The 26,981-nt window shown below is 42.6% G+C and overlaps 1 protein-coding gene and 1 long non-coding RNA gene across 7 annotated transcripts in view; one reads left to right on the forward strand and one right to left on the reverse strand.

Moving 5' to 3' along the window:
- The window catches only part of ndst2a (N-deacetylase/N-sulfotransferase (heparan glucosaminyl) 2a), a 125,879-nt gene that overhangs the window by 58,128 nt on the left and 40,770 nt on the right, over positions 1 to 26,981 (forward strand). The gene's annotated exons all lie outside the window — the stretch shown is intronic.
- LOC310724443 overlaps positions 1 to 26,981 on the reverse strand; it is a 430,012-nt gene that overhangs the window by 41,391 nt on the left and 361,640 nt on the right. The window lies entirely within an intron of this gene.

A 26,981-nucleotide genomic window follows, 5' to 3' on the forward strand; every position in this document is an offset into this window, starting at 1 on the left:
GGAAATAAAAAAGGAACCATGGGGTGAGAGTTTGCAAGCTCGTGGGTGTATGTAAGTTGGGCGGAACGCAACGTTGGTGTTGATTGTGAGCTGCTGAAAACCTGACGTGGCTCAGTGCCAGCCAGGTAGGAGGCTCACAGTAACCTGAATTCCTGGAAAGAAAAACGATGTCTACCATCACATTCTTCTCTGCCTGTCCCACTAAGGGGGGAAATGGAGGAGAGCTTGATTGAAGTGCCCACTGCTAACGCCAAAAGCATGTCAAAGATTTCACTAGCACTGGAACATTACATAAGGAGTGCGTTTCAGGGCTTAATTTAAAGGTACTGACTAGGAGGATCAGTTGTCTTACTATTCAGCACTGCATTATAAAACATCCAACCTTATTTCTTCTCTTTGATTTAACATTGTGCATATAGGCTGCCTAATACCAGACATCTCATACTCTTGAGTGAATGCCAGTATTGGGTGCAGGGTGTGGATTAAAAAAAATATTCAGCTAAAATTACAGAAATGCATGCGTTCTGCTTTTGAGTCCTCTTCAAATGGGATTTGATTTACATGGCAGCCTGGAGTGTCATCATTTGTTGAGATTTTTTTCTAGAGAACAGAAAGACCACATTGCTTACTTTTTTCCCCTTGCTGTTTAATCATTCTTGTAGACACATTGGTCATTCTTTAGGTAAATGCTAATTGTAAAGCTGCTGTGGAACGGATCTTATAATGTTTCTATACTATCCACAATGAAAGCCTGTTCTTTAGTATGCGAAAGTAAATAAGTCGGTCAGAAGCACGTGAATGGTTGATTTAAAGGGGCTGTTTTAAAGTCAGCTACATATATAAAGCTATTTTATCATTCCTATACCCTGTATCGTGCTAAACCCGTTTTCAATATTATAAATAGTTACATTATTTAGTCATCTGATGTTATAAATGTAATGAATAAACGTTAGCATTTCTAAAATAATGATCTGAATTTCGTAGACAAAATTACCTATCTTATCTATCTATCTCTCTCTCTCTCTCTCCTTCTCTCTCTCTCTCCCTCTCTCTCTCTCTCTCTCTCTCTCTCTCTCTCATGAATGTAATCACTGTCTGGATGTGAGACAAAAAAAAGGAAAAAAAAAAAAAGGTAATTACAGACACCACCCAGTGAAGCTAATCCTGTGTGGATAAGGTTAATCAGGTAATAGTTGCCACAATAACACAGGTATGCGATTTAGATTTGATTACAAAACAGATTTGATTTTTTATGGTTTGAAATCTATGAAACTTAGAGCTTTAATATTATTTAGCATTTACATTTATGGCATTTGAGTCTCTAGCAATTAATAAATCAACACTGGTACACTAGATTACAGATTTAAGATAAATCAGCCCACAAGTCTGGTGAGAGGAAGTTTTTTTGTTTGTTTTTGTAAAAGACGAAACAAACCTGGAAAAAGTGCTAGTTTAAATGTTTCAGGAAGAGGAAGGTCTTCATACATCGCTTGAAGAGCCAGGGACTCTAGGGGAAGTTCATTCTACCACCTTGGTGCCAGAGCAGAGAAGAGCATACTTACATTTTACCCTGAGAGAAGGTGGTACCAGTCAAGCAGTGCTGGAGGATCTCATGCAGCATGGTGCAGTGCGAGGTGTGATGAGGCCTTGTAGGCAAACATCAGTGTTTTGAATCTGATACGTGCAGCTACTGGAAGCCAGTGGAGGGAGTGCAGCAGTGGGGTGGTGTGGGAGAACTTGGGCAGACTGAACACAAGTCACGCAGCTGCATTTTGGATCATTCACAGTGGACAAATAGTGTTCAAAGACCTGCCAGCAGAGTGCTGCAGTAGTCCAGTCTCGAAATGATAAGAGACTGAACAAGCACCTGAGCAGCTTTTGAAGTCTAACTGGTGATAGTTACATTTACTGCTTATTGCCTGCAGCTGTTGAATACATTGTTATTAAAACAGTTTTCATTTTACACATTATTAACCTAATAAACCCATGCAACAGTGTTTCCTAGTTACTTTTATATAATTATTTACAGTGATTTCTCTGGAATAATGATTTTTTTCTGCTGGATTTGCATGCAGTCATATCCTATTGTGATAACCAGCGTTGCTCGTGCCTAGGAGCAGCCATGTTCATATGGAGGGAGCTCTGTAGTGATTATTTTTGAAAGAACACTAAATGCTGGAGCCCAAACCCCTGCTGTAGACCCAGCTCAGGTTCAGTTACAGGGGCATACAGTTTAGCGACAGTCACACACTCACTGGAACAGTTTTTTTTTCCCATTTGATTTCTGTCTGTTTTTTTTTCACAACATGTTCCTGATCTTTGGAATATGACGAGCCTACCAAATGTTGACGTCAGCATTGTAGGACACCAAACTGAAGCTGAAAATGAAAAAGGCGTGACTGTGGCATCAGATTAAATCTAGTGATGCACAAGTAGGTGAATCACTGTATTGAATCTGATGCCACAGTCACACTTTTTTTTATAATTTTTTATCTATGGTACTTAATGATCAGATGATTTATTTGTGACTGCAATCAGAAGAAGCAAATAAAGCCTCACCATGCAACTACACAGGAAGAGCTATTTACCTTGCACCTAAATGAACTTCGAATGGAACGCTCAGGCGAAACTTTACATCCAGATTTCTCACCCAAGTTACTTGTTTGCTCTTTTGCACTAAAGATATGTTACACGCTTGCACACTCATTGACGGTGTGCCTTTTTCAGCAAGATTAGAAATAATGTGAGGGGAAGAGACACATTTGTGACATGAGCTCCTTGTCAACTTTTCACACATCGGAGCCAAATTAGTATCTTTGGCCCATTGCTGGAATATATTCAATGGTTGCTCTGAAATGCTTTAAACGCTGTAAGCATTATACAAATTTAAACAGTTAACCATGCTGTTGCATGTGATTCAGAAGAACGAACATTTTCTACTTTCAGAAAATGTCCTCTGGTCCGAGTTGTTAGTTTTTTTTATCACATGCAATAGATCAGGGTTTTTTTGGTATGAATCTTGACTTTATTGTTGCATTAGTTATTGGAGTCACGAGACAAAAGAACTAAAGACACAAACCAGAAGATATCGAGGTGATTTTGTTGATCATAATTTTTCACCGTAGCTAAATTGTCATTTTTTTTATTTTTGTAACTATAGTTAAAGTTTGCGTATGTAGACGTGTTGGGGATCTGATTAAAAGGATGGATATGAGCTAATTGACTCCCCAAAAATAAAAACGAAAAAGTTGAACGAGATTCGAAGAACCAAGTCACAAAATTGATTGGATCTTCTCCTCACTAGAGCTAAGGTGCTGCTTTTAAAGCAAAAGCTCCACCTCTTTGTTCTGGATCTTGCCTTCCCATTGGTCAGTTGCTTTGACTGCCACAGGGCTTCACCAAGAGGAAAACACCCAGAGACAGAAGCACGCACTGGAAAAAGAAACACACAAATGCAAGCACACTGACGTGTAATAATGAGATCGTAGACTGAGTTGAACCGGGAGGTGAGCGCCCGAAGTTTTGTGACGTCAGCTTATGCTGGGTGTGCAGGAATGTGTACAGTCTTCAGCCCCCAGGGAAAGCGGCAAAGTAACTACAAAGGAGCAATATGTGCTAGAAAAAAGTAATGGAGTAAGGTTTTTGCAGATGGAGTGCGCTTGTGTGTGAGGGGAGTTCAATTGAGCAAGAAGGTGAAAGAGCAAAATCCAGGAAGAAGGAGCTGCCTGAGGTTTTGTGGCACAGTCTATACATGAACACATTAATAGCTCCAGGCCTGCTATTAAGGGAACGATGCAGTGAGGGCAGAGAACAAAGAGAAGGCATTAGTGTACTCTGAGAGGGAGGGAATTTACATGCTGTTGCTTGCTGAGTGCTGCTTCGCCGCATATTCAGCTTCATTCACATCGCTGACAACAGTGCACTGGAAAAACACGAGCAGCGAAGGTAATTCTACTCCCAGTTGTGGCAGATCAAATTCCCTCTGAAGTTGGAAGTTTTTAGTTACCACACAATTAAGATAAACAGGCTAACACCACTGTCAAAAGCTCCACTATGCAGCCTTGTTTGTTTGTTTCTTTTCTATATAATGTGGGCTATTTTTTTTTAAAAAAGCTTTTATGTAATTAGTTGTTAGCACTTTTTAATGAATTGTAGTTCACAGCATGGTTGATCAGTCAGAAGGTGTGTGTAACAGCACGGGTCCGACAGCAATCCCGTCTGTAACAATAATAATATGCTTGTTCTAATGTTATTGTTTCTATAGTAACATCTTGTATACAGAGACATGTATCATAGTCCAGATAAACTAAGACTAATGATAAACAGATAAAAAAAAAAAAAACATCTCATTTGACAGCATCAGACGTTTTATCGTTGACATCCCGGCGTTTCATTATGTTCGGACGTTTATTGACATTTATGGAAGGAGTCTTGGTTATAGTTTAAGTTTTCTCAGAAACAAAAATGAAAGACTGCCTATGCGAGAAAAAGAAAGAATGAAATAGAAAGCGATCAGACCGGGAAAGAGGCTAGCGCGCTACATCTAGTGTTTTGGTTTCTAAAGTAACAACTCAATCACAGGGACATGTATGGCGACACTTTACATAATATAATTATATAACAGTGATGTAATCGTTGATATGATAAAGCAATCTATATATCTGTAAATGTATTGATTATGGAAGGAGTCTCCAGTTTCAGCACTTTGTAACAGTTTTCCAATCTGGTTGGAGCTTATGGTTTCCTGGTGACATGAAAAGCTGTGGGTTTTTTTGTTTTTTTTTTTTTTTTGGGGGGGGGGTGGGGGTCATCAAGAAAAAAGGGAAATTGAGGCTGTTGAAGAAAAACCATCCATCCATCCATCCATCTTCTCCCGCTTATCCGATGCCGGGTCGCGGGGGCAGCAGTCTAAGCAAAGATGCCCAGACTTCCCTCTCCCTAGACACTTCTTCCAGCTCTTCCGGGGGGACACCAAGGCGTTCCCAGGCCAGCCGGGAGACATAGTCTCTCCAGCGTGTCCTAGGTCTTCCCCGGGGTCTCCTCCCAGTGGGACGCGCCCGGAACACCTTCCCAGGAAGGCGTCCAGGAGGCATCCGGAACAGATGCCCGAGCCACCTCAGCTGACCCCTCTCGATGTGGAGGAGCAGCGGATCTACTCCGAGCTCCTCCCGAGTGACTAAGCTTCTCACCCTATCTCTAAGGGATCGCCCAGCCACCCTGCGGAGGAAGCACATTTCGGCCGCCTGTATCCGGGATCTTGTCCTTTCGGTCATGACCCAGAGCTCATGACCATAGGTGAGAGTAGGAACGTAGATTGACCGGTAAATCGAAAGTTTCGCCTTGCGGCTCAGCTCCTTCTTCACCACGACAGACCGGTACATCGACCGCATTACTGCAGAAGCTGCACCGATCCGTCTGTCAATCTCCCGTTCCACCCTTCCCTCACTCGTGAACAAAACCCCAAGATACTTAAACTCCTCCACTTGCGGCAGGAACTCCCCACCAACCTGAAGTGGGCAAGCCACCCTTTTCCGACTGAGGACCATGGCCTCGGATTTGGAGGTGCTGATTCTCATCCCAGCCGCTTCACACTCGGCTGCAAACCGTCCCAGTGCATGCTGAAGGTCCTGGTCTGATGAAGCCAACACGACAACATCATCTGCAAAGAGCAAAGACGAAATCGTGTCGTCACCAAACCGGACACCCTCCGACCCCTGGCTGCGCCTAGAAATTCTGTCCATAAAAATTATGAACAGAACCGGTGACAAAGGGCAGCCCTGCCGGAGTCCAACATGCACCGGGAACAAGTCTGACTTACTGCCGGCAATGCGAACCAAGCTCCTGCTTCGGTCATACAGGGACCGGACAGCCCTTAGTAAAGGGCCCCCGACCCCATACTCCCGGAGCACCCTCCACAGGCCGCCGCGAGGGACACAGTCGAATGCCTTTTCCAAATCCACAAAGCACATGTGGACTGGTTGGGCAAACTCCCATGAACCCTCCAGCACCCTGTAGAGGGTATAGAGCTGGTCCAGTGTTCCACGGCCTGGACGAAAACCACATTGTTCCTCCTGAATCCGAGGTTCTACTATCGGCCGTATTCTCCTCTCCAGTACCCTGGCATAGACTTTCCCAGGTAGGCTGAGAAGTGTGATCCCCCTGTAGTTGGAACACACCCTCCGGTCCCCCTTCTTAAAAAGAGGGACCACCACCCCGGTCTGCCATTCCAGAGGCACTGTCCCCGACCGCCACGCGATGCTGCAGAGGCGTGTCAGCCAAGACAGCCCCACAACATCCAGAGACTTGAGGTACTCAGGGCGGATCTCATCCACCCCCGGTGCCCTGCCACCGAGGAGTTTCTTTACTACCTCGGTGACTTCAGCTTGGGTGATGGACGAGTCCGCCTCTGAGCCCTCAGCCTCTGCTTCCTCAATGGAAGACGTGACGGCGGGATTGAGGAGATCCTCGAAGTATTCCTTCCACCGTCCAACGACATCCCCAGTTGAGGTCAACAGCTCCCCACCTCTACTGTAAACAGCATTGGTGGGGCACTGCTTTCCCCTCCTGAGGCGCCGGACGGTTTGCCAGAATCTCTTCGAGGCCAGCCGATAGTCCTTCTCCATGGCCTCACCGAGCTCCTCCCAGGCCCGAGTTTTTGCCTCGATAACCACCCGGGCTGCAGTTCGCTTGGCCTGCCGGTACCCGTCAGCTGCCTCAGGAGTCCCACAAGCCAACCAGGCCAGGTAGGACTCCTTCTTCAGCTTGACGGCATCCCTTACTTCCGGTTTCCACCACCGGGTTCGGGGATTGCCGCCTCGACAGGCACCGGAGACCTTACTGCCACAGCTCCGAGCGGCCGCTTCGACAATGGAGGTGGAGAACATGGTCCACTCGGACTCAATATCTCCGGCCTCCCTCGGGATCTGGTCAAAGCTCTGCCGGAGGTGGGAGTTGAAGATCTCTCTGACAGGAGGCTCGGCCAAACGTTCCCAGCAGACCCTCACAGTACGCTTGGGTCTGCCGAGTCTGTCCAGCTTCCTCCCCCGCCATCGGATCCAACTCACCACCAGGTGGTGATCAGTTGACAGCTCCGCCCCTCTCTTTACCCGAGTGTCCAAGACATACGGCCGCAGGTCAGATGAAACGACCACAAAGTCGATCATCGACCTGCGGCCTAGGGTGTCCTGGTGCCACGTGTACTGATGGACACCCTTATGCTTGAACATGGTGTTCGTTATGGACAAACTGTAACTAGCACAGAAGTCCAATAACTGAACACCGCTCGGGTTCAGATCAGGGGGGCCGTTCCTCCCAATCACGCCCCTCCAGGTGTCACTGTCGCTGCCCACGTGTGCATTGAAGTCTCCTAGTAGAACGACGGAGTCCCCAGTCGGAGCACTGTCCAGCACCCCTCCCAGAGACCCCAAGAAGGCCGGGTACTCTATACTGCCGTTTGGCCCGTAGGCACACACGACAGTGAGAGACCTATCCCCGACCCGTAGGCGCAGGGAAACGACCCTCTCGTTCACCGGGGTAAACTCCAACACATGGCGGCTGAGCTGGGGGGCTATAAGCAAACCCACACCAGCCCGACGCCTTTCACCATGGGCAGCTCCAGAGTTGTAAAGAGTCCATCCTCTCTCGAGGAGTGTGGTTCCAGAGCCCAGGCCGTGCGTAGAGGTGATCCCGACTATCTCTAGTCGGAACCTCTCAACCTCACGCACAATCTCAGGCTCCTTCCCCGCCAGCGAGGTGACATTCCACGTCCCTAGAGCTAGCTTCCGTGTCCAGGGATCGGGTTGTCGAGGCCTCCACCTTCGACTGCTGCCCGATCCTCTTAGCACCGGCCCCTTACGGTCCCTCCTGCAGGTGGTGAGCCCACTGGAAGGCGGCCCCACGTCGCTCCTTCGGGCTGAGCCCGGCCGGACCCTGTGGGGGAAGGCCCGGCCACCAGGCGCTCGCATACGAGCCCCAACCCCGGGCCTGGCTCCAGGGTGGGGCCCCGGCTGCGCCATACCGGGCGACGTCACGGTCCCTGATGTAGTATCTCTCATAAGGGGTTTTGAACCGCTCTTAGTCTGACCCGTCGCCCAGGACCTGTTTGCCTTGGGAGACCCTACCAGGGGCATATAGCCCCGGACAACATAGCTCCTAGGGTCATTCGAGTACTCAAACCCCTCCACCACGTTAAGGTGGCAGTTCAAGGAGAGGGCTGTTGAAGAAAAACCATTTTTAGAATTGTTGTATGTTTTTGAATGTAAATATACACTCGTAACACTGACAAAAAACACTGCACAAAATTTGCCCAGGATCCCGTTTTGTATCACAGCACAAAGAGACAAATAATTGTATTTTTTGTAAAAGTTTAAATCAGCCTTAACGCTGCTTCACATCAGGCAATTTCACACCACCCTGATGTTGATTATTTTTCTTCAATGATGCTCTTAATGCTTTATTTTGTTCTGGTGAGCCAAAAAGAAAACCTGCAGCTTTCACATTTGTTACAGGTGAATACTTCTGTAGTGCGTGCAGCGCATAGAGTGAAGCTGGAAGAAAAAAAATGAAAGTTAGTTATAATTGCAAGTGATGGAAAGCTCCTGGAATTATTTTTAAAAAATTGTTTTATTTATTTTAATTATTATTATCCTAAGGGTCCACTCGTGGTGTCAACAGTCAGTGCGTGTATGTCTAATCCATCCAGTTTTCTTGGAAAAAGAAATTGAACTGTGTGTGGATTATAGAGGAGGTAGTCTAACCATCGACAAAAGAAAAACGATCAGACTTTAGCTGAGGGGTTGCAGTCTAATTAAAAGCTGTGTAGTGTCACTCCATGAGCTGATGACCTCCTGATGTCTTAAAGTTTTTAGTTTTTAATTGCACTCATTTGTTCTCAGTCGGGAAGTGTAAAGGTCTAGGTGAATGCCTGAAGATAATTTCTGGGATTAGATGGGGGTATGGCTGTCTATATTATATTAAAAGTTTATTTATCATAGCCCATTATTTTGGTGCTAGAAGACTCCTGTCTTATGAGACTTACGTTGTAATGATCACGGTTTCTAAATCTGCAGACCGCAACATGCAAATGTCTAGAACATTTCTGTATTATGTAAAGTTGTGTATTTGTTTTGTTCTTTTTAGTCATAAAAATCAAGAGCCGAGTCAAGCTGTTTATTTTAATCAAAATAATTCGGACCATTTACACTGTATGGACAAAAGTATTGGGACACCTGACTTTTTTCAGCCCTTTTTCAGGAACTAAGGATGTTTTTTAAAAAGCACATACAAACCTTTGTCTGTCATTTGAAATTTTCACTGTTATTTTTTATATAGTAAATTTCTTACCTACAGTAGATATAAATGAAAGAAAATATCCCAATATACTGTATGATATAACTGGTTATTAGCACATCTCTAGCAGCAGTATCACTGCAATATGCTCTTTTAAATTATGTAGCACTGATGATGGCCACGCTGTGTCTAACGTTGATGTTTATGTGCTCAGCCAGTGTAATACAATATTCTAAGTGCAGTATTATGTGCCATAAAGCTCCCCCCTTCAGGCAGACGGACCTGTCACAGGGAGGCAGTTATTTTTAAAACTCACAATATGATGATCTGCTTTCAGCCCATTTCTCAGATTGCTAGAAATGACCCAAAATAACAGGTCTCTTGTGGAGGAAGCAAAACTTCGAGATCCAAACCAAGGAAAGTGAGCACACAGGCTGTATAGTGCTGAGGATGACGAGTGATGCTGATACGGAATATTGTCAAGCCCTGTATCTGCTGACAACTGCCACTGAAAGAAGACGGGGAGAAGACATGTGGTGAAAATGAATAATCCTGGGCCTTACTGAGATGGACGCCGGAGCCGTGTGTTGGAGTACGACCGCTATATCTTTTCCTCTCCTCTAGCCTGTATACACTCTGTCTCCATTAATGTGATTTCACCCGTTTCCCTTTTGTCTTTACGTCTGAAAAGAGCTTAGTTACTCTGCTTTATGAACCAGAAGAGCTTAAAAATAACAATAGATTTTGCACTCTTAAAATGCAGCACACACTGTCTGTAACATTAGCGAGAGCTGTAGCAGAAGGGCTTTAACACTAAAGCTCTTTTTATGATGTAGCTGCAGGTTTGCGAGTTAGTGCACCTATCAGCAGGGCCGCCGACTGATCTCATTCTCGTCTGAAAGGATGTCAGCGGCACGTCAGCTAAAGAGTAATGGCTGCTTCATAATGAGAGAATGCGTTCGCCCTGTCCCCACTCAATCAATTTGCGTCTAATTAATGTTAATTTAACGCCACAAAACTACTCCGATTCTCTCAATCACCGCCAGGCTTTGCTGTTCCTGTTCTCCACATGGTCATGAGGCTGTTAAAACGTCTTCATAACGTGTGCAGTTTGAACCCATGAAGTGCTTTTCGAGGCATTGTATCGATATCAAAGGACATGGTTAGGTAAATGGCCTGCATTCCCAACACACTGATGGTCAATTACTGTTGCATTGCATTACACAACATTTGTAGTTGAGGTTACCCAGGTGGAAATGAAGCAGAACCCCCTGCTCTACTCCAGTTTATTTATTAATTTCTTATTCATTAGTGTTATGCATAATTGGCCAAATGAATGTGTGTGTTGTCCAGCAGTGGGGGGCTATATATACCGTTCAGGCATAACATTATGACCACCTGCCTAATATTTTTTTGGTCTTTTTTACTGCATTAATGTCTTCAGCAATGTAAGATACAGAAGCTCGTCTGTGGGATCGGACCACATGGGCATGCCTTCGCTCCACACGTGTGTCGATGACCCTGTCGCCGCTTCACCAGTGTTCTTTCCTTATACTACATTTAATAGATACTGACCACTGCAGACCGGGAACATCCCACAAGAGCTGCAGTTCTGGAGATGCTCTGACCCAGTCGTCTAGACATCAATTTGGCCCAAACCCGCTCACATGCCCATTTTTCCTGCTCCTAACACTTTGGAGACAAAATGTTCACTTGCTGCCTAATATATCCCGCCCTTTAACAAGTGCCATGATGAAGAGATAATCAGTGTTATTCTCTTCACTGCTCATAATGTTATGCCTGATCAGTGTATGTATATATACTTCAGACTCGTGCCATAATTACGCTATATGATTCAGTTGAGACAACAGACATAATGGTAATGTTTATGCATTTCGGATAAAAGTCAATCGTGATACAGAAGTGAGTTCAGACGAGATTTGAGTCACATTTTGCGGCGGCTTCTCCGAAAGGAATGAACAGTGAATCATTCAGCTGTACCTGACTGTCTGCCAATCTTTGACAATCTGTATTTGTCTGAGTGTCAAGGCAGCTGTAGTGAAAGACTGCCTCTCTCTCTCTCTCTCTCTCTCTCTCTCTCTCTCTCTCTCTCTCTCTCTCTCTCTTCTATCAGTTTGAATTATACTCTCCTCTAGAATATTTCAATATGTCCAACCCTGAATGTCAAACACATCACACATTTCTTCTCTCCTCCCGGGAAAGACAATAGCACAGGTTTTCCTTTGTAGAACAATATTTAACAAAGACAATTACGCTGTTCTACTGTATATTGTGGCAAGTAAATTTGATTGAAAATGAATATGAAACGAGTACTACATTTAAATGAACTCAGTTGAAGTTAGGTTTATTTATACAGCTCTCAACTGCAGACCTTTTCAAAAGGCGGCTTCACAGAATCTTAATACTGATTTAGATTACTAATTAGCAAACCAGGAACAATACTTCAGGTGTCCTGAAACAAAATACTTGGCATTTTAATCATAAAAAAACCCCAACATCTCAGCATAATTGCAATTAAAGTAAAGAGACTTTATTAGGAACGCAATACTAATACCGTGTAGGACTTTGTTTTCAGAGCTGCCTCAATTCTTAATGGCATGGATTTCACAACCTTTTGGTTAACCTTCCTTTGAGATTCTGGTCCATGTTGACATTTACATCCCCACGTAATTGATTCAGATCGGTCAACTGCACATTCTTGTGAATCTTCTGTTCTACCACATCCCAAAGGTGCTCTGCTGGATTGCGGGGACTGGGAAGGGCACTGAACATATTGCAATGTTTATGAACCGTGTTTGAGATGATTTGTGCTTTGTGACATGGTGCATTATCATAATGGAAGGAGTCATTATGGGTAATTTGTATCCATAAACTGATGCACATGGTCAGCAGCAATATTCAGTTCAGCTGTTACAATCGAACAGTGCTCAACTGGTATTAAGGGACAAAGTGTTTGCTAGGAAAACATTGCCTATAACATTACATCACCTCCACCGGCCTGAACTGTCTTCACAAGGCATAGTGTAAAGCTTTTGACTCTAGATTCCCGATCCATCATTCGTATTTTGAAGCCAAAATCCAGATCTTACAGCAGTGTTTTTCCAATCTTCAGCTGTCCAATTTCGGTAAGCTCGTATCCACTGTAGCCTCAGATCCACCAGGTTTCAGCCGTCATAGGAATGGTATTTGATAGATTTTCAAATTTCTACCATTCATGTGCCTTATATGTCAGCCTGCTCTCCTTTCACTAGAGTATTTAAATAAAGCGCAAAGGATGGAAAGCACATGGAGATGGGAAATCATTATGATCTCTTGCAACTAGTAGCTTCTCAAGTAGAAAAGGAAGCTAAATTTACTTTACGCCTGCAGGGAATTTAAATAGCGTCTAAGTGAATGGGAAGGTGTGTATGTGAGAGAGATACTGAGTGTGTGTGTGTGTGTGTGTGTGTGTGTGTGTGTGTGTGTGTGTGTGTGTGTCTGCATGTGTGAATGCCACGGTGGATAAGTGATAATGGATTTTAGGAAATCTGATCATGAGTCAGCAGAAGATATTATTCACTTACAAATCTCCTGGTGGTGAGGATACAGTTCTCTGTAAATGAGAAAGGACAGGCCAGAATCCCGGAGCCCTGGCAAAGGCTTTACGTGGCCAAACTATTTACTGTACTGGTTGGGAAATTTGATCGATAGATCATCATAAATGGTTGGGTGTCTTATTTTAAAGGCCCCCTGCATCTCCTAATGTATTTATGGTCCTCCTTTCCACGAATCTCCCTGAATATGCTTGCCAGAAATACACTTGGAATGTAGTTCACTTTGCTGCCTCTGGGTTTATTTTTCTCCAACATTGCCATTGCTGCCTTAAGCTGCTTAAAGGATTCATAGAGTAAGAATGTTTCCTGTACATTCAGTTCAAGTTTATATTTATAGAGTTTTTCACAATGAACATTGTCTTGAAGCAGCTTTACAGAATGTAAGAATTCTGAAATAAGTGTTACCTATGTGTATCCCCAATGAGCAAGCCAGGGGCGAATACATATGACCAAATCTTAATACAAGCATTAAAGGAATAGAAAGTTCTACCACCTGACTTGTAGCAAAAGATTTGGACACAATCGTCTAGACTGTGTACTGTATTTTTCTGTACAGTTTGCTTTCACTGGACCTAAAGGGGAAGAAACCTGTTATACTATGGGGGTTCTTGTGAGCTAGTGGTCCATGATGTCTACAGAAAAAAAAAAAAAAAGACAGAGGTGGAGGAACTCCATGTCGCCTGCACACAAAGCCCTGAACTCAACCTCCCCTGAACTCTTTTGAAATGAACTGAAATGTTGAAAGTACACCAGGCCTTCTCACCTCACCTCAAGAATGGAAGATGGACCTTTATTCTGATAGCACTTACGTTTGCTGAAATGATCTGCGCTGATTTTAGCCACAAGCAGGCAGTTAACTTTTCGCTGGTTTTTATGGTAAAAGTTTTCTTTTTTATCTGCTTGGATTTTTTTGTTAGCAATATTGCAATTTTAGTTGTTGCAAATTGGTGCAAAATATATTACATAGTACATTATACACCTTAAACAACCCTCATTTTGTGTGTGTAGGTAGGTGGCAGAACGGTGATGGGGTGGACTCGCCGCTGCTTAACGTTCCATTATGGATGCGAAATGCTCTCGCAATCATGCTTTACTCTTCGAAACATAATTCCCTACAAATCCACTTCACATGAGAGCTTCTTAGCTCCGTTACTTTATATTAACCTCCACGTTCACGATTTATAAAGAATTTAACCGCACAATGTGAATAACTGCAAGCCTGTTCTACCTTTCTTCCCCTCCACCTAAATGGCAGTCATTCGGAGTTCTACATTCAGCTCGTTATTGAGAATGACTGTGTCATCCGTGCGTTTCGAGCGTCGTCTCATAGAAGCATGCTTGTCTCCTGGGCTGTTGTCTTGAGTGACTGCCATGCGTCATGCCAGTGGGCTTAGCCTTCTGTGGTCTGACACACAGAACCATATCTCCAAAGCTCTGCCATTCTCTTACTATCCTGTAATAAAATAAAGCTGCTTGTAGAGGGAGGGAGGGAGGGAGGGAGGGAAATGTGACAAAATTAAATGTGCTGAAAGAATATCTCTCATTGTGTGCTATAGAGCAACCGCCTCTCTCTTTGCTCGAGTAAGTGACTATGTTCAACATATTATTCACGTTTGGTTGAGACAGACAACTTGATTACAGTGCAGTTTGTATCAAAATGTTTTTAAATATGCAAGTTGTGTGGCAATTGAAGTACTGTGTGTGTGTGTGTGTGTGTGTGTGTGTGTGTGTGTGTGTGTGTGTGATGTAGCAGTGCATCAACACATTCTCTGCGGCTCAGAGCGTTCTCAGCAGGAAGCAGCGTGCTGTGAGTGGAGCTGCTTTAGAGAAAACCATAACAGCGTGGCATGTTTGACCCAGTCCTCACGCTCCAGTGGAGATGTACACATTCACCTCCTCCTCAGCAGTGATGCAGGAGAAACGTGAGGCCTCCCTCCCTCCACACAGTGCTCCAGCACCTGGCTCAGATAAAGGCTCCTGTAACTGCTGGGTCACCGCACTGAGACACTGTGTTGGCTTCGGATGCTCGACCGGTGCGAGAGAAAACGTGGCAGCTTTCTTATAGGATTAGCTTTAAGGTCGGTTTATGCCTGGTCTGAAATGGTTTGAAGAAAAATAGGAGGTATTTAGGACACAAAGACAGAGGGAAATACTTTGCTGCAAGCAGGGGAGGACTCGCAGCCAGGCTTAGAAAATCATTTTAATATGAAAAACCATAATCAGTTTTTTTTATTTGGATCATGTAAATACATTTGTCATTTTTATGCTGTCTCAAATTACCAAACAGTGTAGAATTATTTACCTGTTACATTTATCGCTATATTAACACTCATTTCACATATTAGCAAATATAAATGTTTGTTTGTTTGTTTTGTTGGGTAAATCATGGTTGGGCAGATCAGTTTGCCAACAGTATTAATATTCTTTTGGTTTAGGCTACGAGCTGAGCCTTTTTATGGTATGGTGTCATAAACTATTGCATTTCAGATTTAGTCCCAATTTGCTCTTATAGTTTCCTCAACTCTGATTGGAAGATGTTTCATAAGATTTTGGAGTGTTCTTGTGGAGATTTGTGCTCATCCAGTCACAAGGGTGTTAGTAAAGTCAGTACTGATGTATGTGTGGTGAGAAGGCCTGGGGTGCAGACAGTGTTCCAATTCATCCCAAAGCTAATCAGTAGGGTTGAGTTCAGAGCTCTATAGCAGGATATCTTCCACTCCAACTCATGAAAAGCAGATCTTCATGGAGCTGGCTTTGTGCACAGGAGCATCGTCATGCTTGAACGTGTTTTGCCGTCTTAGTTCAAGTGAATGGAAAATTTCATGCAACTGCATCTGAAGACATGCTATTAAAAATCGCATGCCTTCAGCTTTGTGGTAACAGTTTGAGAAAGAACTTGGGGCTGCAGCTATCAATTATTTTAGTAATTATGTATTTTACCGATTATGATTAATTGGATAAGAAGTACTTTTTCTTTAATAAAGAGCAACACTAAATATACAAGAGAAATTAAGACAAAAGTCACTTGTGGAAAAATTTTAATTTTTATTGCTGAAATTGCATTTAAGAATACCTGTGGAAAAACCTATTTAGTGCATTTAAATGCGATATTACATCAAAATGTAAATACAAATTTATAAATAAAAATAAAATTTGAAAAAGCGTAAACGCACTGTATTTCTGTTTTTTTGGAAATGGACTAATCGAAGCCGTTTTTTTTTTTTGGTTTCAATTTTTTTTTTTTATTCAAATTACTTACTCGAGGAACCGTTTCAGCCTTAGAAAGAACCACGTATGGCTGGGAAAGTCAGGTGTCTCAATCTTATAGTGTAATTCTGAACTTCAAATGGTAATGACTCTAGTAAACAAAACATGGCTGTGCAAATGGAGTTAGTAAAATGAATGGAATCCTGGAAGAAAAGGGTTTAAAATAGCATTTTCTACAGTATGCATTGTGGTATGTTGGTACATTTATGCACTATAAACTTTAATATAATTTTAATGCTGATCTCAGGATTTGCATACAGTAAATATGGAGTGTCTTGTTTTTTGCTAAAATAACAAGAATGCACCATATGTTGAAGCTGAGAAAGTTCTGTGCAGACTGTTTAAAAAAAATATATTGTAGCTAAACTAGAAGACTTCATAAGAAACAACTCCCTTATGTTGTCTTGAAAGATAGTGTCTCCATCTAACCAGTGAAAAACATACCTTGATGTTTCCAAGCTGAAATTTTTACAGCTACTTGATTAAAAAGCCTTCATGCTGCTACCTTGTCACTGGGGAACGCAGTTTAGGTAATAGCGAATGGTCAGTGGGAAAATACCAGCGACGCTGACGTGGATGACTGTTACGAACATAAATCCAATGTTTACTGCGTGCATAGGGCTGTATCACACACTGCAAAGGTCTCGTACATGCTCGCCCACTTTTTATCCCTCAGGCAGCATTTATGTCGTACAGATCCACAGAGACTGACGCACACATCAAAAAGAGAAGCAGCTACTTATCGCTTTGTTTTTTCCCCTCTCACTTGTTTAATGAACACCCATGATTCACACGTTGGTGCTCCTTGTGGTTAGTGTCTCACTTTTCCCCCTGTTCTGTGCTTGATCACAATTCCGAGGAACACATACTAACAGAGAAATCGGGCAGTGTATGTGCTGCCTCCAGCTTTAAGATGGATTAGCATTAATCTGTGTGTAAAGCAGCAGGCCTTTGGGAGCCAGTATTTACTGTGCTGTGCAGCATAGGGAAGGGGCAAAACCTCAATGAATATTTTAGGTAATCCTCCATCCCCTGGGTTCTGCTCTGCTGCACCTCCACAGCCTGTGGCTGTTCTCTCCTTCTGTTCGTGGTTTATACGGGGCCTGTTGCAACAGCCGGAGCTGCCTGGATCACTTTCCTGTCCCGCCTGGCGCTCTCGCAGAAAGACTGTCACATACATCCACTGCTTTACGTCAGTCCATCCTGCCTGCTCTCTTTCCCTGCCTGTCTCCTTTTCTCTTCCCCGCCACTGCTTATATGCTAAAATGGGCTCCTCTGGTGTTGCAGCCTCGGGGCATGATTTGAACGGGACAACTGAGAAGACCGCGACCTTGTTTATGTGGCATTAGTTAAGAGCGCCACCCAAACTAATGAGGGTCTGTCTGGGGAGTGCAAGTGCACGTCGGCTTTGAAGGGTCAAATGTCACTTGGACAGGAATTCCTTGGAGACTAAGAAGCCAGGTGCAGTCTTTTCTATTTCTTTGGGCTTGTGCATTGCTCAGTATTAACTCTTCTTCTCTCCATCTCAGAACATTGTCTGGCTGAACCAGGAGGCTAAATTAAGGTGTGCTGCAGTAATGAAAGCTCACAAAGCCATTCCCTGTGCCTCATCTGTTGTGGTGGCAGAGTCACGCTGTGTGTGTCGTTTTGTGTGTGTGTGTGTGTGTGTGTGTGTGTGTGTGTGTGTGTGTGTGTGTGTGTGTTGCTTGTTCCACTCATCTGAGATATATTGCTGTCTGTGTGTTTGGCCACAGGCACTGCAGCGTGGCAGGGCACATTTTTCAGCACCTGAATGGCCTTGTCGCGGTCACAAACAGATGTGCTCCGGAAACTTCCTCTCCTATTAATCTCTGTCTCCATCACTCCCCTACCTGCATCTCTTAACCTCTTCCGGTTGCTGTGTCCCTGCTTGCTGTGTGTGTCTGTGTGTCTGTGTGTCTGTGTGTCTGTGTGTGTGTGAGCGAGCGAGCGAGTACTGTATCTCACAAAAGTGAGTATAGATTTCAGCAACCATTTTATTATATGTTCTCAAGGGACAATATTATAGAAATGAAATTGGATATATATATATATATATATATATATATATATATATATATATACACTCACTCATCACGAAATCTCAAAAATCACTGAACGGATTGCAATGAAATTTGGAACATACCTTCCTCTTGGGTCTTAGGTGCTCACAAAGAAAGGGTTTTAAAAAATTTGTCCTGGATCGCGGCTAACACGCAAAAAACGCGATTTCTCACGCATTGTAAATTCTTCCAAATAACATTACGGATCCTAATGAAACTTAGTGCATTGTTTCTTATTAGATGTTAGATGCACGATAAAAATGATTTTCAAAGTAGTTTGCCCTGTATCGGTACTACAAAGGGGTAGTGCGTTATTTGTTGACGTTACGTTCTGATCTCTGATCATCCAGTCTTAATCCTCCTGGGCATGGAATTCACCAGAGCTTCATGGGTTGTTGCTGGGATCCTCTTCCACTCCTCCATAATGACATCATGGAACTGCTTGATGTTAGACACATGGTGCTTCTCCACCTTCCTCTTGAGGGTGCCCAATAGGATTCTTATATTTGGTCTTATATTTGGACATATTTGGCCACTCAATCATCTTTGGCTTTTTTAGCAAGGAAGCTGTCCTCTTCAGCTATGTGTTTGGGGTCATATTGTGTTGGAAATCTGCCATTTGGCCCAGTGTCTGTAGGTAGGGCATCATGTTCTGCTTCAGAATGTCACAGTACATGTTGGAATCCATGTTTCTCTCAATTAACTGCATGCCCCATACCATAATGCTACCACCACCATGCTTGACTGTAGGCAAGACACGATTTTCTTGGAACTCCTTCAGCAGGTGTGGCCACATCCTGGTGACACCATCTGAGCCAAACAAATTTATCTTGGTCTCATCAGACCACAGGACTTGGTTCCAGTAATTCATGCTTTTGGACAGGTTGTCTTCAGCAAACCATTAGCAGGTTTTATTGTGAGCCAGCTTCAGAAAAGGCTTCCTTCTGGGACGACGGCGATGCAGGCCGACTTGTTGCAGTGTGTGGCGTATGGTCTGAACACTGACAAGCAGACCTTCTGCTTCTGCAACCTCTAAAGCAAGACAGCACTCATGCGTCTGTTTTTTGAAGGCAGCTTCTGCACGAGGACTCAACTTCTTTGATCGACCCTTGTGAGGCCTGTTCCTAGATGAACCCGTCTTGGAAAATCTCTGTATGACCCTGGCCACTGTACTGTAACTCAGTTTCAGGGTGTTACAGATCATCTTATAGCCTCTGCAACTTTGTGGAGAGCAACACTTCTAATTCTAAGCACCAAATTTGTATGGTCCTGTCAAGTAGACAAAAACATGAACATGATGAATAGGACATGTGGCTTTGCGTGGTTACATGACGTACAGCTGTTATCACTAAGGGTGTACACACTTTTGTGAGATACTGTCCTTGCTGTGTTGTATGTGGGCTCTGTGTATACTTTTTGCTGTTGGCATGCAGTTCAGACACCTCTGAATTGTCTTTTTTCTTCCTATCTATATTATCTGCACGAGGGCAGTGATTTGATGAAACAGATGTTCATCAATTGACCTGACCATATATAATCACACATATCATTGCAAAGATTTAAAAGCTTTGAAAAAGAACACCTGCACACAGAGATCACTCCTTCTGTGTTTTTTTATGTTATTAATTGGTATAAATCAGTATAAATCTTCATTCAGGTAATGGACAGCCTGGCCAGTGATGCAGCATTGTGAGAATTTTTTTATGTGGAGGCAAACTAGCACACAGTACCACAAATAATGACCTAAAAGAAACTTTTTGTTCCCATTAGGCACAGTTTAGCAGCACTGTCAGTCAGTGCAAGTTTATGTGTAAAGCGTCCACTGTTGTTTTTCAGGGAGTGTTCAGCTCGTTTGATGTCAGGAACAGTTTGAGCAATTTAGTATGTCTATATTCAGTAAATACTCTGTACACAGTTAATAACCCTAGTGTATATGCATTTCCTTTTCTTTAACAAAGGTGTCATTTATGCTGCTTGTGGTTTGTCGGTTTCCCCCCCCTAGATGATAGGATAAGTGTGCATTCTGTTCAGCCTGAACAGCATTTTGAAAACTGGCTGTGACGTTGTACTGCGCATTGTTCATTTCTGGCAAAAGTGTTTTCATCAGTAACACCAGGTGGCTGCATTCTCGCAAAATATGCAGAAACGAATGAGTCATTTTTTAAGTATGCCGTTTGCATTCGATTTGCTAATTGAATGCAGCTTTGGGTTTGTATTGTTGGTTAAACCCAGCTGCATAGAAAACTGTTCTGTGCCGTTTGGGTTTTATTATAGTATAGATGTATATGTTTGTTCGTTCATTCATTCTTAAGCTCTAAATGAACTGGGCCCTCTTGCAGCACCGGTATGCTTCGTACCTTTAGAGCATCTATACCTTAAAAATCAGAGCATATGTCTGCAAATATACAGGACAGGCTTCATAAAGAAATTTACTTCACTTCATTTCCAGCCACTTTAGCAGATCATCCAACATTGTCATATCATTATTCTAATTCCAAACTGCAGCAGTCAGGACAAGTTTCCCACAGGAGCTCACTATAGAGCCAGGTGTCATGTGGCTGTGCTGCAGCGCTGACTGACTGAACCACTCGAATATCTTAGATCCCTTGAGACCATGTTTCAGCTCTTTGCACCACATGTCTTCTACACAGTGGATTGGGAAGTACTGATGGTAGTCACAGGGAAACGTCAGTGTGGATGTCCACATTTGGGTTTTGATGCTCCTTTCCAGATAATCACTAAAGCCAGAAGTTACATGGTGCTGGATGAATAGAGCTCCTTTCTGCTGGACTGAATCGTCCACCAGGCAACAAAGCCCTCCCTTAGCCCCTGAGCGGCTGTAGTCTCGGCACGTCCACACAGGGACATATAGACAGAAAGTGCCATTAGCCTTATCTCTTGAATTGTCCTTTTATTTTCCTTCTCTGCAAATTTAATTTGTGGCTGCATCACAGATTATGTGCAAGTATCCCTGTCTCTAAATATTTTTGTGGTTGTGTGGGTGTGTGTTTTTAGCTTTTTCTGAACAAATGTCCCTATAATCACGTCACACTGACAGTTTTAAACTTATAGGGACCACAAGACCACTCCTGGTCTCCTTAGACTTTGCTGACCAAAGCCCCCAAGGAAGCATTTTATTTTATTTCCCATCTGAGGTTTAGGTTATATGTTAGTATATGGTTATTTATGGACCTTAAACATGTCACAAGAGCAATAACTTGTTTGTGTGGCTCAGGACTGTTAAAGAAGTTGTCTGTTGGCTGGTGAACTGTCATCCCACAGCTGTTCCTCACAAAATAATTTTGTTATGCTTTGGAAGGTGTAAAATGTGGCTGAAGGGTTGAAAGCACTCGCCTCGAAAGAATGTTCTGGAAGGAACTTAATAGAGTCAATGAAGACAGCCGGGGTCAGGGGGTCAGCTATTGTTATGTCTTTTGATGAATGCTTCTGTCTTTTTTTTTTTTTCTTCTTCCTCCCCGAGTAGTTTGTGGGAATTTTGTCTGACGGGGCGCGCCGCCTTTGGCTGTCAAAATGACGCAGGGTTTAATGTCTCGTCCTTGTGCTCTATTATTTATCAGTTGTGCTGAATGTTGACATGTCTCCTGTCCACCAGCAAGACAGTACAGTGTACCGGCAAAAAAACCTGCAGGGATCATGATAGAATCTGAAGCGCTGGGTATCGTAAACGCAGGATAGAAGCCTCGCACACCCTGTACTTTTTGGCTTTACAGTGTTGCAGGCAGTTTATGGACTGTGGGTTGTACTGCGATGCCCTTGAGCTGAGGATTTAGGAAGGCCATCAATTTGATGGCACGTCTTTAAACCTTTATTTATCCGCAGTAAGACTGACCATAGACCTCTTCTCGCTTTCTTCTAAATGTGCCAAGTTTGGAAAGCGGCAAATGGGTCACGTTGCACCACCTCGGGAATAGCCTTGGGTTATGAATAACGTGTTCAGTTGCATAATGACTGCGATTAGATGATGTTGAATCTAAATCCTTTCCATCATGTCTTGGATTTATTTCTTCTACAATAATTTACATTTTAAAAGCTATTAAAATATAATTATAAAATCTATATTATATGTATATTACAATATAATAAAGAACAATTTTATTTGCTTGATAACAGCCAAAATGCCCCATTATTTTAATTGACTGATTAAATATAAGTATGTGTATGAATATAAGTATGAATAAATAAAAATCATTTAAAAATTCTTTGGAAAAGTTGAATCTCTGTCACTGCTGTGAACGGACCACCACACAAAATATGACGAATATCAAAGATTTTAGTAGTCAGCGGTCCTTAAGGTACAAGCACGATAACACACTCAGCAAAATATCGTCGAATTATCGTTATCGATAAAATAAAAAATTTTGAGAAAGAATTGTCAATATCGCACACCCTTATGTGGAGGCACGTCCTGCTTTATGGAGGCTATTTTATATTATATGATTCTCAAATTGAAGCTTCTGGATAGACATCTAAGACTTTGATGAAATCATTTCGGGGTATAAACATAAGTTGTCATGCATTTACTATTTTTATTTATTTTTTTGCTTTTTCAGAAAAATGAGTGCTCATACCCGCAAATATATTACACTCAATGATATGGGGAAAAAAAGTGCAGGGTTTATTCCGCTAGCTGTACTCTTGATTTGAATTTTATTCAAATGAAATTTAACCCATTAATTCGTGCTTTTTTCCCCCCATCACAACAGAATAAATTTTATTTTTTTTAACTGTTTGTTGGAATGCGTGAAGGCTTTTGTGGTTATACATATTTTTTTTCTCTCTTCGCCTCCTAAGATTTTCTAATTAGCAGTTTTGCACTTCAGTCTATTCCTTTAAAAGCTTGCTCCTTCTAACGCCACGCATTTTTTTTATACCTCGTTATCATTCCTTGTGTATTGTCCAACCCAGAACGGATGAGTCTGAGAAACGTGTCTGATTGTCCAGTTGGAATAGAGTTGAAGTGATGCAGAGTGGTTTTTGGGATTAAGAGATGAGATGAAAACAGTGCTGCACTTTTAAAGGATTGTCTGTTGATGCTGTCTCAAGAGCCTCCTGTCTTTGTATTGGGGGATGATGAAATGCTTTTTGAGAGGTTTACTGCTTCTTTGGGGATCTGATAGAATTACAGATCGTATCTCTCCCTTCTGATGCCTAACAGACACTCGTATGTCTGTCAGGTACAACCCTTTCCTCAGTCTGCTCAAAAATGGGATTTAAACATGCCTTATTTTTAAACGTTGGTGCCTTTGGGGTGTTTATCTGCTCTCGATGCTTTTGGCCAGTCGTGCTGTGATTGGCAGCACCATCAAGTGCACCCCCCCCTCTAGTCTTGTGCACGGTCTGCCCACATGGCCCTGGATCAGATTGGAGCCAGTGCGCGGCTAATAACATGTCACTGCGACTGCTACGATTTAAGAGGAATTTCTCCTGTTGCTTTTCCCAGTCCGCTAGTCTTTTCATGAGCTGGTGAGAAATGGTTTGATGTAGCCAACAGGGCAGCCGCAGGCTCCTGGCCCTGCACAGGCCACAGTAAATATAATCATTTTCTAATCTTCTCTTCTGTCATTGGACTTGGAGCTGCGCTACACTTTCTCCATCCACTGATGTTTCCTGTCTGGTTGTGGTAACGGACTCGTTCATATAATACCACAGTATCCGTTCATCGAGACTTACGGCCAGGCCAGAGGCAGCCCAGGACTCAGCACTAACTAACTGTACTTAATAATTATTTGAATAATAATAAATATAGCTGCAAGCAGCGATTAGCGGGGTTCAAACACATAAGGTAGTGACGGTCATAAGGAAAAAGAACGGAACATGCCCACTGAGTTCCGTTGTAACATGCCTCTGGTAATGTTGTCTAACAGGTGCTCACAGGTAATTAGCAGATGGAAGCCATGTTTTTTGAGATACGCAAATATCCTCATAAAATCTTCTGTTACATTAGACAGAGACACTGCGTGCCAAGTATCAAATCGATCGGATGATGGTTGTGTAGTTGTAGCGTAGTTATATTTTTTCTTTGTTTACCACCACCAAGTGGCAAAGCCATGCATTTTTTTTTTTTATTATTTGACCAAAGATTGAGCTAATAGATATCTCATTCCCTTCATGAGTTATAGCCATTTTTTTACCTTTTGAACAGTGAGTAGAAAGTTTCTGCATTAGTGTCGGACCAAAAACTCAGGACTAGTTAATAAAACTGTTTTTAAGCGAATTAAGAATAATTAGTGAAAGATTTAATTAACAGCAGTGGTACTTAAGACAAAATTGCTCAGCATGACGAATCTTGTTATTCACAAACATACACGAGTGTATGTTTGAAAAATCGCGCAATATACAATCATTTATACACTTGAAAAACATGGCGCCCCCTAGAGGCCAAGTTTGTTTGAAATTCTTACAGACTTTTAGGGCCATGGGTACAAAATGCTTACCGAATTATGTTTTGATTGGCCTCCGTTAACCTTGTCTAACAGGTGCTCCAAGGTCATTGGTGGATGGCGACCATGTTTTTTGAGATATGCAAATATCCTCATGTAGTTATAGCTTTTATAGATATTTTATAGATATTTTTTAGCGCCACCAAGTGGCAAAGCTATGCATTTTTTTGTTTGACTAAGGAAATATCATACCGTTCAGGAGTTATAGCCATTTCCGCCTACTTCGAACGTTTTGGCGAGCCTCCGCGATTCAAAGTTCAGAGTTTGTCTGACAATTATTAATAATCACTGTCTACTGAACTGGGTTCATTCCGAGTGCGTGAAAAACCTAGGAAAAAAATTGTTCAAAAAAGTGTTATGTTTTTAACATAACTCGGTTTTACGGAAAAAGTGAACTTCGTAGAGAAAATACCTCAATAGGCATTTTCGTTGGTTTTTCGAAGCATCTGAAAGTATTGAGTCGATACGATAAACCTTGTACGAGCTATGGCCAGAAATGTGTGAAATAAAGTTTTTTTGGACTTAAGCGCCCCCTTTTGGTCAACTGGGTTGAAACTTTGTCAACCTCTCCCCAAAATGAGCTCAACCATCTGGCAAAGTTTCAACTCTCTAGGTCTTAGGTTTTAGTTTGCACGAATAGTTTTATGGCATAATAATAATCTTTACAATTACAATAGGGTTTCAGCAATACAAAGGCACCATTCAGTAAACTTTGCCTGCCAAAATGCCCAACATATAGTTAGGAGAAGTGACCCATTTGTGTAATTTCTGTAAAAGTTACTTACTTAGTGTTCCTCTGCTTCTGTTAATTAAGGCACAAGATGTTCACAGGAAAGGGACTTAACAGCATCGCTTACTAGCTCCAACCTCGCATGAGTTAATCTGGCTGCAAATTTACAGAGTCACAGATGTTCTTACATGAATCAGAACGCACTAATGAGTATCAGACAGCTTACAATATGTGAAAAGTGCTTTAGAGACAAATTCAGACTTAAGTGGTTTATCTGTATATTCACGATGGGTTGCAGCTGCTCCACAACAGACAGTGCTTAAAAAAAAAAAATTAATGACAGCCCCAGAAGAGTCTCCCAAGCCTAAATTACCCATCGACTGGTTTGTAAATAAAATATAAAAAACAAAGAAAAAAAAAACAAGGTGTCCACCGGTGCTGGTGTCAATAATAGGAATCCTATTGCGCTATAACAGGATGTGTCAGGTGTTCAATACAAGTGTTTATTCCTAGAGACGTGTGCGTGACCAGACAAATTCCTATACATGTGCCTGTCTGAGTATGTTAACAATATAATGTCGAAAGCTCGATAGTGCACTTGTGGCAACCCCGATGCCGAGAGCATATCGATCCCGAGCTATTTGAAGCTTTAATATCTGATTTATAGGCAACATTTCTGCTCATTTATCCAATCAGTCTGGCACTCTGGTGGCTAAAAGATTTCAGTTTAGGCAATCAAGTCCACCGTGGCTCGACTGATAAACTTGAAGCTGAGTACAGGTCTGAATTCAGGCGAGAAGGGGTGCAGTTTAGCTCCTGTGTTACGCATTGACGAGAGAGGATCAGATCATTGTGTGTAAGAATAAGATGTGTGCAGGACAGACTGATTGGAAGAGGGACTGTTTAGGTGTTCTGCACTGCTGATAGCCTCAGTTTGTTTTGCCTCACTATCAATATTAGGATAAGCCTCTGGAGGGTGGAACGTAGCTTTCACTGGAATTCGGACATTGCTTAATGTGTGTATGCGCACGTGTGTTTTTAAATCTTGGTTACGACCAGATATCCCCACATGAATACGAATGTGTGAGGCTTTTAACCATTGGCTGGCTTCCTCCTAATGAAAAGTACTTATTTTTCTTTACAAAAACTGCAGCTTTTATGTAAAAAAAAATATATATTTATATAGTAGATTGGTTTCTTTTGGGTTATTGAGGATAAGGTTGGGTGGGGGGGCACTTAGTTTTAGGTTTTGGCACAGCATTCATTATCTGCAGTAATAAGCAATGATGCTCTTTTGACGGTGATATCTAAAAGTTACAAATCTAGGATGTGTTTGTGTGTGTGTGTGTGTGTGTGTGTGTGTGTGTGTGTGTGTGTGTGTGTGTGTGTGTGTGTGTGTGTGTGATTGGTGGTTGTCCTCATATTTTTGTGTGTGCACTGTTAGCATGTCCTCGATCCCTCCCTCACTCTGTCCTCCGTGGAAAAATCTACTGTCTCCCTGAGCTCCATTAAACTTCAAAACCTCATTCCACGTCAACAA

Source organism: Silurus aristotelis, assembly GCF_946808225.1.
Source record: "Silurus aristotelis genome assembly, chromosome: 4".
Taxonomy (NCBI): Eukaryota; Metazoa; Chordata; class Actinopteri; order Siluriformes; family Siluridae; genus Silurus; species Silurus aristotelis.